This window comes from Pelodiscus sinensis, chromosome 25 (genome assembly GCF_052426305.1).
Source record: "Pelodiscus sinensis isolate ZL-2025 chromosome 25, ASM5242630v1, whole genome shotgun sequence".
Lineage (NCBI taxonomy): Eukaryota > Metazoa > Chordata > Testudines > Trionychidae > Pelodiscus > Pelodiscus sinensis.
Window position 1 is genome coordinate 8,907,949 of NC_143076.1, and position 12,957 is coordinate 8,920,905.

Genomic DNA, 12,957 nt, shown 5'->3' on the forward strand with positions numbered 1-12,957 from the left:
TTCTATTGCCAACCGGCTTGCCCAAGAGTGACACTGTCACCGGCTAATTTGGCAGATTCGGACCCCTTGTGTGGCCCTGCCGCTAGACTCGGACAACCAGCCCGACTCTGCCTATGAGTGTTACACAAGCACATTCCAACGGAAAAGGCTGCAGTCAGATTCTTAGGTGGGGCTTGTCTGCTTTCCTGTGGGCCAGGGCTCAGGCTGGGGAGTCGCATGGATGTAGCCTTCTCTTTTACGTTGGGTGATGTCAGGGATCAGGGGAACATCGTATTTCTCTCGGCTGCAGTGCTGTGTTATTCCCTTACTTGTCCAGTTCATCTTCCATTCCCAACCCTGCTGGCCTGGAAGCCATCAGGAGATCAAACACAGCACTGTTACAGGTAGAATCATAAAATAATAGAACACTAGAACTGGCAGGGACCTCCAGAGGTCATCGAGTCCAGTCCCCTGCCCTCATGGCAGGACCAAGCCGACAATCCCTGACAGGTGTCTGTCTAACCTGCTCTTAAATATCTCCAGTGATGGAGATTCCACAACCTCCCGAGGCAACTTATTCCAGTGTTTAACAACCCTGACAGGCAGGAAGTTTTTCCTAATGTCAAACCTAAACCTCCCTTGCTGCATTTAAGCCCCTTGCTTCTTGTGCTATCATCAGAGACCAAGGAGAACAATTTTTCTCCCTCCTCCTTGTGACACTCTTTTAGATACCTGAAAACCACTATCATGTCCCCTCTTAGTCTTCTCCTTTCCAAACTAAACCAGCCCAATTCTTCCAGCCTTCCCTCATAGCTCATGTTCTCTGGACCTTTAATCATTCTTGTTGCTCTTCTCTGGATCTTTTCCAATTTCTCCACATCTTTCTTGAAATGTGGTACCCAGAACTGGACACAATATTAAAAATAAGTCTGCAGAGGGGAAGACACCAGTGGGAAAGGAGGCCTGTGAAAAACTTTTAATTGCCAAGGCCTGAATCTTACATATTATCTGGCAGGGATAATTTTGGGAGGAAAACTCTGTATCTGTGAGGAGAAAGAGGAAACTTTTTTCTGGCAGCTTGAGTATAAAACGGCAGCCATTTGAATTTGCGAGGGAGGTTGGAGGCGGGGGGGATGTTAGTAAGTCCCCACAGAAACAAGTGGAATGGGAAGGAGATGAGGAGGCAGGGAAACATATCGAACACACAGAATTCTAATTTTAAAACTATGCCTAAAAACCAAACACAAACCTGGCCCCCCCAAACTCCTCCGGGCCTAGGCCTGCCCCTTGGATGCCCAGAAGGGATGGGGCTCGCTCCTGGGGAGCCTAAAGGAAAAATCTGGTATCATTCCTCATGGGGCAGAGAGGTATGCTGGCATCTTGGGGGCGGGGGACAGCTGTCATCCTACTACCAGTGTAAAGCCACAAACTCCCCAGAGTTCCCTCTGCTCCCCTGGACCTGGGGGCCTCCCGTGCAGCCAAGCATCTGAATAGTCTGGGAGGAAGGAGGGCAGCTGGCCCCATTCCTCACCGACAGGATAGTGCCAGTGGAGCCACGCTGGATGTTCTCCTAGGCGGCGGCTGCTCTCTGGCCTGAATATCTCGTCCCTGCAAGCCAGAGCCCAGTATCCCACCGAGGCCTGCACCTCATGCCTGCGGTGAGCTGCAAAGAGCAGAGAGCTTCCGTGCAGGAGGCACAGCGAGTCCCAGCCTCCGGCCTGTCTGCCCTCCAACTGCAGCTGACCCACTTCTCCCCAAGGGCCCGGTCGTCCCTTCACACGTCTCCCCCTCTGAACCAGCGAAGATTAGGACTGAAAGACACCTCAGAAGGTCATCGAGTCCAGCCCCCAGCTCACACCCAAACCAACCCAGCCAGGGCTTTGTCAAGCCGGGCACTAAAAACCTCTAGGGATGGAGATTCCGCCCCCTCCTAGGGAACCCAGCCCAGTGCTTCCCCACCCTCCCAGGGAAATAGTTTTTCCTAATCTCCAACCTAGACCTCCCCCACTGTAACTTGAGCCCATTGCTCCTCGTTCTGCCATCTGCCCCCACTGAGAACAGCCTCTCTCCAGCCTCTTTGGAACCCCCTTCAGCAAGTCGAAGGCTGCTCTCAAATCCCCCCTCACTCTTCTCTTCTGCAGACTAAACAAACCCAAATCCCTCAGCCTCTCCTCATAGGTCATGTGCTCCAGATCCCTAATCATATTGGTCGTCCTCCGCTGGACCCTCTTTAATGTGTCCACATCCTTTCTATAGTGGGGGGCCCAGAACTGGACACAATACTCCAGATGTGGCCTCACCTGTGCCGAATAAAGTGGAATAATCACTTCCCTAGCTCTGCTGGCAATGCTCCTCCTAATGCAATCTAGTACGTATGCTCTTAGCCTCCGTGACTACAAGGGCACACTGTTGTCTCATATCCAGCTTCTCAGCCACTGTAATCCCCAGGTCCTTTTCTGCAGAACTGCTGCTTAGCCAGTCGGTCTCCAGCCTGTAACAATGTTTGGGATTCTTCCGTCGTAATGTAACAATACGGCTTTTCTGTAGCCATGTTGGAAGGCCTGTGCTAGGCCTGAACCAAAGCCGCCTTCTGCAGCCAGACTGAAGAGCAGCAGCCATTGCTGTAAGGCCTGGAGTCACATACTCATGCCATCTAAATTGTATTGAAAAGTGTCACCCCAGGCTGTGAGGAGGGGACTTTGCCCTGACAGCTCCCCACTGTCACCAGATAAAGAACCAGATCTCAAGATGGGTAAAGAAACGTAAGTCCCACCATTCTGTCTGGCCAGAAACTGCTTATCCATAGAGGATATTGTGGAATCCTCATGCTATGAGCATTGTCACTACACTGTCCTACTGTGTGACTGTGTGATCTCTGTCTGGTTTGTAACTGTTCCTGTCTGCTGGATCATTAATGTTGCTAGGTGTAAATCAATTAAGGTGGTGGGGTCTGATTGGTTAGATAATTTTGTTATGATTGGTTAGTAAAATTATACTAAAATAATTGGCTAAGGTCTAGCTAAGCAAGACTCAGGTTTCATTATATAAACTGGGGTCCAAGAAGGAGATGAAGAAGAAGATCAGAAGTAACAGAAGGAAGAAAAGGCTGGAAGAGGACCAGGAGGAGGGGGAAGACCTGGAAAGAAGAACTTACCTCCAAGACACAGACTGAGACTAGAGAGACTGATATTGCCTGGCCAACAGGGGAAGTCTGCCTGCACCCGGATTGGTGAGCATGACACCGTGTGCTTAGCATGCGCATTCTGCTAGTTTGGGAATTGTCAATAAATAGAGGATAAGGACATTCCTGTATGAGGCTCTTTCAGTGGCTAAAGATCCTGCTACCCTGAGCCCTAGGAATTGGGTACGGGTGCGTGTGTAAATTCACAGGGTTGCACCTTGAGCCCTAGGAACTGGGTAACGGTGTGTGTCCCTACAGTGTGGAAGGGATAGAGAAATGTGTGCAGGTAACACTAAGGGCAGGACTCTGCATTTGTCCTTGTTGAACCACATCAGATTCCTTTTGGCCCAACCCTCCAATTTGTCTAGGCCACTCTGGACCCTGTCCCTGCCCTCCAGCGTATCTACCTGTCCTCCTAGCTCAGTGTCATCTGCGAACTTGCTGAGGCTGCAATCTATCTCCTCTTCCAGGTCATTAATGACGATGCTGAACAAAACCAGTCCTAGAACTGATCCTTGGGACACTCCGCTAGAAACCGACCACCAACCAGACATCGAGTCATTGATCGGTGCCTGTTGAGCCTGACAATCCAGCCAGCCTTCTAGCCACCTCGCAGTCCATTCATCCACACTATTCTTCTTTAACTTGCAAGGCAATCACGCTGATCAGACTTGACTTGCCCTTGGTGAATCCATGTTGACTGTTCCTGATCACGTTCCTCTCCTCCAAGTGCTTCAACATGGATTCCTTGGGGACCTGCTGCAGGATTTGTGCCTCACAGCTACTCTCCTCCTTCACAACTCCCTCTCCAAAAACAACAGGAGCAACTGAGTCGGGCACTGCACGGTTGCTGGTGCCACGTGGACGGAATGCAGATTAATCACTCACCTGGAATTGTCCTGGAGCCTGAACATTGTTTTTCGTCAACAGTCGTATCAACAAAATGTCAGTCCCGTGTCCCCTTGTGCGACGTGATTGCACCGCGATGGGCGTGTCAAGCTGGGGGCAGTGCCTAGGGCCATGGCTGCACTGCAGGATAGACTGCCCTGGCTTTTCACGCTCAGCACTTCGGCTTACACGTCTGTGCCAGTTTAACGGCTCTTGCACGCTGCACACGTTGCTAGAGCGAAAGGCCCCTTTGTGCACAAGCAGAAGAGCTTAACTGATTGCTGGGGAGCAGAAACTGATGCAACTCACCTCCACAGTGTAATAAGAGGAACAACTGCAGTAGCCTGTGTCAGGGCCAGCTGCATTGGACACCTGCCATGGGCACAGTTCACGCACCGCTGATCTCCGCCACCTCTGGCACAGACTTTCCCCTGGAAGTGCCCTCAGGCCCACCGTGCCACAAGTCCTCAGCTGGCCTGCTCAGCCTGCCGCTCCTACAGACGTCCCACGCCGCACCTTCTGGCTGCGCCTCCGCCCTAGCGCGCTCCTCCTCCGCTGCTTCCCTTCGCCTCGAGCGATGCTTCCCGCGCCAGCACAACAGCATGTCCTGCAGCCAGCGAGGGGGGAGATCCTGTGACCAACGCAGGTCCCAGCTGGCTTCTGCAGCTGCGCCCACAGCCACCTGCTGAGCCATGGCCTCTGCAGAGCTGCAAAGGCTCATCAGAGAAGACTGCAGCTGATCTTGCAGGGGGATCCTGAGCCCAGAGGCAAGTGCACTGCTTACAGTGTGCTTCCGGGTGGGGGCACCAGGCCAGGAGAAGGAGGATCTAGTGGGAGCTGCGTGAGTCCCAGCCCAAGACCCACAGATGGCTCAGCGGCTGCATGAGTTTATTTGGGGGGCCAGAGCAGATGGAGGGGAAACTGTGCGAGCATTTCCTGGGGTAGGGTGTTTACTGGATTGGCACAGTAGGACTTTCAGTTGCTAGTTAAGGGCGCGCTTATCTGCACCCAGACTGGTATTGGTTTAACTAAGTGCGTTGTAACCAGACTGACTTCAACCAGTGCAAGTCTGTATGTAGACACTCTTACTCTGGTTTAGGAGTAGCTCATACTGACATGGATTAAAGCAATCCAAGAGGCCTGGTCCACACTACAGATATGCTTAAGGTATACGCCATCCAGCTTGCAAAATGCGTAGCTGGCTCCAGCTTACCTTAAGCCAAGTCGCTGCAGCGTTTACACTGTGGGAGGCCGTCAGGAGCACACTCCTCACAGGAGGAGTACAGGCCGCTGGCAGGGACTGCCCTCAGCATTCAGTTTGGGCGTCTACACTAGACCCACTAAATCAAACACTAGAAGATCAACCTCCAGAGGTGTGATCTTCGTGGTGTAGACAAGCCCTTGCTGTCCCAATACACCGAGAAATAAGCCGGTCTCAAACTGGACTCTCTTGCACCAGTTTAACTGAAGTGCACACATACCTGAGTTAAATTACAGCGGGCCAACCTCGACGTGCAGACAATCCCTCGGAGAAGGCAGCCACCCTGTCCGAAATGACGAAAAGCCGCCTGGGCACACCGGGTACCCAAGCCGGGTTTCTGCTGCAAACTCCTGTGATTTTAATCCGACTTTTCAACATTTACTCAGAACCCAGCTCCTGGAGTCAAGTGGGCAGGTGAGACCTGCAGCTTTCCGATCTTTTCAGCAACTTCCAGCCTTCGTGGCTGTGGACAAAAGCCCCAAAAACTTAGGGTTTCATAGGGCGTAAGAGATCACACAGCTAAAGGCCAGAAGGGAGCACTAAGGCATCTAGACGGACCCCTTATAGGTCTTGGACTATCACATTTCACTCCCTTGGCCACTGAACCGAGCCCCACACTCGTGCTTGGCTAAAGCATCTCTTCCAAAAGCAGAAGGCAAATGAAAAGGCCTCAATGTTTGTTGGGACATTTTCAATCTCAGGGTCTGGGGGGCCGAAACTCACGGGTTGTGATTGCTGGAGGTGCACATCACTGGGATGAATTCTACCCTCCCTCCCTTCTCCCGCCGATCGGTCGCACCCCCCCCCCTTTGAGAAGTTCCATTCCACAATGCAGACGAGTGTGGAAATCAACCTGGAAACTCTTTTTGTGAATGAGCCTGTTTCATTGTATAAATTCAAGGACATTGGGCTCACCACAGGGGTAAATTCAAGTGAGGCTACTACACAAACACTTAGTACATTGGGCCCATTGTGTCCCCAGCCTATTCTGCACCACCAATGGAAGTGAAGGCGATGTCAGACTATGCTGTGCACACACCGTCCCACATAGCAGCGAAAGCCTTCCTGCTCACCACAAAGAGGAGGCTGTTCTGTCACACGCTCCCCTTGCATTCTCGCCAGGGTGTACGTGTGCGTGGACGCACGCATGCACACACTCCCATGCACACAAAAGAATGTTCCACCACTGAAAGTTGGTCTCTATAAAAAGAAAGAAGCTGTTTAAATGTCTCTTTTCCAAGCCAGCCCCACAGAGCTGGAGCTGAGAATACATTAGCCTTTAATGAAGTGAAACTCTCATCTTGCAGGAGACACCTCATTTAGCGCAATTGTTTCAGAGCCATTACAGAGAGACAATTACAAGGAAGCGGCGAGAGTAATTGGAAATGCTGGCAGGAGCTGGGCGAAATGATAATAAATAAAAATATTCACCCTAATAAGCTTCCAGGAGGGGGTGGGCTGAAGAAAATCAACATAATTAGAACTGAACCTTGGCAAGGAAAAACAGACAGCAGGGTGGCAAGAGCTCAACACGTCCAGGCAGAGGGAACGGTGAAACGAACCCGACTATTTACTTGATCTTCAGCGCTGAGCCCTGGACTAGCCCCTAGAGAAACTGCTTCCGATGGAAGGGAGAGAGCTTTCTAAACACGCCAGGAAGTTACACACCCTCCCTGGAGAAGTCCACGCTGCTGTCTGCACTGGTTACACGGGGAACCTCGTGGTGATTTTAAGATCAAATCTGTGTCCCCCCCACTCAGTCCACTCAGGCGAGGGAGGCCCAGTCATTGCAGGTGGAAAGCTGTGCTGTGTGTTTTCAGAGAGGAACACAAGCAAAGAACACTGCTGCTGGGGCCACTGGAAAATATGCAAAACACAACCCACCTCGGGCACCCAAAGCAGGACCAATAGTTCCTCTCTCTCAACCATGTATCCTCATACCGAACTCAAGACAAAGGGTTAATTCTCGGGTTGGTTGGTTTGTTTAGATTGGTTGGTTTGGTTGGTGTGTTTGTGTGGTTGGTTTGGTTGGTGTGTTTGTTTGTGTAGCTCCGCCTTAGTCTGTGATACGGAGCAGAGCTAAAACTGACAAACACCCCAGAAAAATGTTCAGTTCTAATAAGTTAAAACTGGTTTTTTTCAGTGACAATAAACTCCCTCACTTTTTATAGTGTCCTTTTAATCCTGTCCTAAGATAAGAGGAAGAAAATGCTCTGCAAGGAAGACAATCCTAAGGAAATATTCTTCCTGACACCAGAATTTCTCGGAGGATTCTTCAGAGTAGACTCAAAGTTTCTTTTGTTGGCAAAAGCGATTCCCAACCATAGCAAAGGGACACGTTAGGATTTGGCCAATTCTGTTTGACCATAATCTTGTTTAGACCCATGAATGTTTATCGGCATGTACGGAAACGTGGGGGGAAGTGACCCTACGACCCTGAGACCTGGCAGCTCTTCCAGCAGCTTTTGGTGGTGAAGCAGCTCCCCTAGAATCGAGCTGACAGCTGCACTTGCAGATACCGCTGAAAACGCCTTTTAGTTGTGCAGTGTATAAGTCCCTCCATCTCTGCGAGGCCAGTCACCATGAATTAGCTATTCAGCCATCCCTATTTAACTGCGCCAGCCAAGGGCTAGAGTAATGTAACAGTCATTGGCTTGACAGCTTCCCAGTGGCAGCATTTTTTGAAGTCTATATATTTTAAATTACACATACCATAAATGCATAATAATTGTTACCTGTAGCAAGATCTCTGGGGTTCGGGCGGGGAGGGTATATACTGCTATGGCTCTAGATTTATGGCTATTTTTATCTCTCTATAAAAAGCATGCTGAATGGATAATGGTGCGTAGGTTCTCCAGGGGATATTTAGCATCATGCTGCTTCTACGAGCTCTTCCCCTATAGAATCCGAGCTCTATTAGCACCTACGGGAAAAGGAGAGGAAGGGCATGATGAGGGGCGCGGCAGGCTGCTCCATACAATGCAGCTTTGGTAGCCAGCTTCAACAGGGACCAGCTGGAGCAGAATGTACCGCTCCTCCCTCCCACCCCCGACGGCAGACGCTGCTACCGGGCAGGGATGTTCAGCAATCTGCAAGGAGACGGGGATAAACACAGAAATGAACTTTAGGAGCCAGGATGGTTCCAAAACAAATGCTCCTCAAACTAAAGCCCCCACAATGTACCCTGCCCTGCACCCAGCTGGCAAAGAGAATCTCCCGGCTTCTCCCGCCAGCAGCGGGACTCTGCCTCTGTGTGTAGGGACGGCTGCCAAACTTCATCCAAAAAGTTAAAGCAAAAACAAACAGCGGGCCCACAGCAAACCCAAACATGGCTTGTTTGTAACGTGGGGCAGGCCCAGAGCTATGAAATAACACGGCTCTGGCTCAGCCCTGGCCCGGGGCCAAACGAAACATTGCTCTAAAAGCTTCTGACTAACAACAAACTTTTCCACTTCTTGCTGGAGATTACGGCAGGCGATTTCCTGGGGATTTGGGCTCCGCGCCATCCCCACCAACCGCTGACCAGCAGGAGAAACAGGGAAAATTTGCATGTAGCTTCCCAGCAAGCTGACAGGCACTGACATGAAACAAGCCATGGGTTAAACGCTCACACGATTAGCGGCGTTTACATGGAGATTTCAGATCCAGCAAAATATTCTCAAAGGGGCTTTGTCCTTCAGCCTTCCAGAAACCCAAGCTGAAAGGAAATCCTAGCGCAGCATTTTCTTGGGTTTCCTTGTTCCAGACTGATGGGCTCAAAACACTGAGAGCCCCGCAAAACCCCCTCCCCCACGGGCTGTTCCTTCTCTGCTTTCCCAAACACACACAACCCGTCTGACCCCCCAAATCATCTCCCCCCCCAAAATACACCCAACCGGTGTCTTTCCCCTTCCCCTTCCCCTCCTCCAAACACACACAACCCGTCTGACCCCCCGAATCATCTCCCCCCCCAAAATACACCCAACCGGTGTCTTTCCCCTTCCCCTTCCCCTCCTCCAAACACACACAACCCGTCTGACCCCCCGAATCATCTCCCCCCCCCCAAAATACACCCAACCGGTGTCTTTCCCCTTCCCCTTCCCCTCCTCCAAACACACACAACCCGTCTGACCCCCCGAATCATCTCCCCCCCCAAAATACACCCAACCGGTGTCTTTCCCCCCCTTCCCCTCCCCCCCCCAAACACACACAACCCGTCTGACCCCCCGAATCATCTCCCCCCCCCCAAAATACACCCAACCGGTGTCTTTCCCCTTCCCCTTCCCCCCTCCCCCCCCCAAAATACACACACACACACAACCCGTCTGACCCCCCGAATCATCTCCCCCCCCCAAACACACACAAACACACGTCTGACCCCCCCCCCCCCAATCATCTCCCCTCCCAAAACAAGCCTGTCCAGTATCCTTGCCCCTTCCCCACTCCCAACCTGAACACACACATCTGACATTCTCTCGCAAATACACCCACCTGCCTCTCCCCCAAACATGCTTTTCCCCACATCCTCCCTCCCATACTTCCATATATCCCCTCCCCCACTCACATACCCCCTCTTATCCTCTTCCTCCTCTCTCGTCCCCTCACGCATCCTCCACCAAACGCGCCCCGCCCAGGCCTGTCCTCGGCCCCCCTCCATTGCTAACCCAGCCCGGACTGGGCACAGGAGCAAAGCCACATGGACTGAGGTCAAAGCAGCACAGTGACAAAGCATGGAGCAAGGGCAGGCTTGGTGGCACGGCCGGGGTGCGGGTCCCGTGCGCCAGGGCTGCCGGAGCTGGCTCAGCGCGAAGAAGCCGGAGAGTTCTCCGTCTGCGCCCCGCCTGCAGCAAGGACAAAGCCCCGCACTTTGGGCACGAGCTGAGCAGGCTGCGCCCCGGGCTTGGACGTTTCTGTGACTCGTGAAGACATCCCCAGTCAGACCGGAGCTGCCGTTCTTTCCAGACCGACCGTCTGTCCCGCTCCCGGCCCCCTGCACACCCTGAGCTGGCCTCTGCCGCGGGGTTCAAAAGAAACGCCCCTCGGAGCAGGTTAGCCCACGATTACCCGCTCTCTGAGGCCACCTCAGAACTGCTCTAAGTGACCCGGCTGCTCGCAGCCCCACGGATGTGCCCCCACAGCCCCAGACTCCCATCGCTGGCCGTGCCCGCCGACAGGCCGGGGCTGTCTCACGGCTGGGCCGAGGCGAGAGCCCATCACGCCAGCCCTGCCTGCCCTCAGTGCGGCTGGTTACCTGCTCCGAGAGCCATGGGGAGGAAGGGCTCTGGGGACCGGGGAACCAAGACCGAGGGAGAGCCACTCGGAGCTGCCCACGGCCTCTCTTTCCAGTGCACTTCGCTGGGGTTATACGTGCAAAGGCCTCCCGCACCGTGGGGCCCTGCGACAGAGACCCCGGCCCCATAGTCGGCAGCAGAGCCTGCACAGCCTTCCGCCTGCCCAGCCTGGGTCCCCACTGTGCAGCAAGGACAGCGGCTCCCAGCCACTTCGCTGGCCTCCGCGGCCCCCTGCGTCACGCCGACCGGCAGAACCGAACCTGGGTCCTCTGGAGCCTAGTGCCGGAGCCGCTGCAGCCTGAGGAAACGCCAGCTGGCTCGCCGCCAGGGCTGCAGGGCCGACTCGTTCTCTCTGTAAGTGGCCTCCGCGCCAGTGCAGCACGCCCAGGCGGTGTGTGGGTCCCACCCGCCCCTCGCCTCGCTCGGACGGGGCGCCCAGGAGAGGAGGACCCTTAGCGCGTGGCCACCTGGGGAACCTCTGGGTTATGTGGCACCCCAGAGGGGCAGCGAGGACGCTTGCAGCCCCTCGCTGCCCCTCTGGGGTGCCACGTGCTAAGGACACGGCCATTCCCTTCCTGCAGCCACCGGCCTCTCCTGGGCTCCCGGAACGCTGCGGGGCGCTAGCGACGGCCACGAGAGCGAGAGACGCGCCGTGGCTCAGTCTTGCTGTGTTGTCCCCAGCAGCCACAGCCCACTGTCCCCACCAACCTCGGCCGTGTGGGACCCGGGCCATGACACAGCTGAGCGGCTCACTTACACCTGGCCCAGGAATCAGCTTCCAGGGATCAGGCGCCTGCCTGAGGCAGCGGGAATGAGGCTCCCTGGCGGGGTGGGGAGGGATGAGAACGGCCCTATCGCTGACTCCTTGCCCATGGCGAGACTTGGCTGCCGATGAGCAGCAGAGGAGTTATGTTTAGCTTCTGGGACATGTGCGGTTGCTTAGGAAGAGAGCACTGCCGTGCTAAATATAGACACACACCCCTGCCGGCCATGCATAACCCGGACGCTTGCCAGCCAGCGGGCCCAGAAGACGCTCCCCCCAGAAGAGTGAGGGGACTCTCCTGAAAGACGTTTTAACCGACGCAGCACGGTGGGAATCCCGGCTGCCCCGGGGGTGCCTGACAACTGGGCTTGTGCGAAGGCACCCGAGTCTCTTTGTCTGTGGACTGCCCCTCGCCTGCACCCATCCAGAGGGCTCAAAGCACCTGCCTTGCCCTTGGCATCTGCTGACAAAAGGTCCAGGGCAGAGCTGGGCAAGCGCGTTTCGCTCCCGCTGGATTTGCCAGGCAGCCCACGTGGGTCGCCCCGAGTGGACGTGAGCTCGCCGATAGCTTTGGCCCAGAACAACACCGTCGCAGCCGAAGGGGAGGAGCCCGCCGGAGAGCCGGTAGCCCTACACCCGGGGCTGAGTCAGACCACGACTTAGAACAAGCGCTCGCGAGCTCACTGACCAGCCCCTGCACGTGGCGGAGCTGTGGCTGGTGCGCTAGGCACGAGATATTTGTGCAACTGCGCCCCAGCCCGGGCGACTCCAGGACAAGGACTGGGGAGGCTTTGTCCAAGAGGTCGGGAAGCAGGGAGGGGGCCAACAGGCGCCATGCCATGTGTCCAGTGGGGTGTGAGCTAGGGCGGGCACTGTCGGGTGTAGTCTATAACTGTCAGGGCACTTCACATGGCCATGGGGACGTCAGAACTCCCGGTGCCGAATGAGCCGGCCCTTGCTGCTAGGCTCTCACGTGTCAGTAACCAGGGAGCCACGCCACTGAGACATCCAGAGCCAAAAACGGGCTGCGTGACTGGCGTCGAGCCATGCCAGGGTCTTTCTCTCCGGGCAACAGCTCAGTTTGCTGAATCAACTGGCCACCCTGCTGACAAGGGACACCAACGTCCAAGGGGAGAAGCACTGAGCAGCTGCACCAGCACTATGGAGGAGCACACCAGCTGGGCGAGGCAAGCCCGGGGGAAGCAGGCACATGTGTGACCAACTGACCATCCCAACCATGGGCAAAACTTACAGCACCAAACACAGGCTGGCCCGTGCTAGCCTGATGACAAGACACTGTCCACATTCACAGACTGCCAGGGCGGGCAGAGACCTCCGAGGTCACCTAGTTCCAACCCCTGCCCAAAGCAGGACCAATCCCAACTCGATCATCCCAGCCAGGGCTGTGTCAAGTCGTCACTTAAAAACCTCCAGGGATGGAGATTCCAGCCCCTCCCTAGGGAACCCAGCCCAGTACCCACCCCCCCCCGACCCGGGAAATAGTTTTTCCTAATATCCAACCTAGACCTCCCCCACTGCAACTTGAGCCCATTGCTCCTTGTTCTGCCATCTGCCCCCACTGAGAACAGCCTCTCTCCAGCCTCTTTGGAACCCC

General features: G+C 54.7%; 1 protein-coding gene across 13 annotated transcripts in view; it reads right to left on the reverse strand.

The window, feature by feature from the left end:
* PKNOX2 (PBX/knotted 1 homeobox 2) overlaps positions 1–12,957 on the reverse strand; it is a 341,221-nt gene that overhangs the window by 245,971 nt on the left and 82,293 nt on the right. The window lies entirely within an intron of this gene.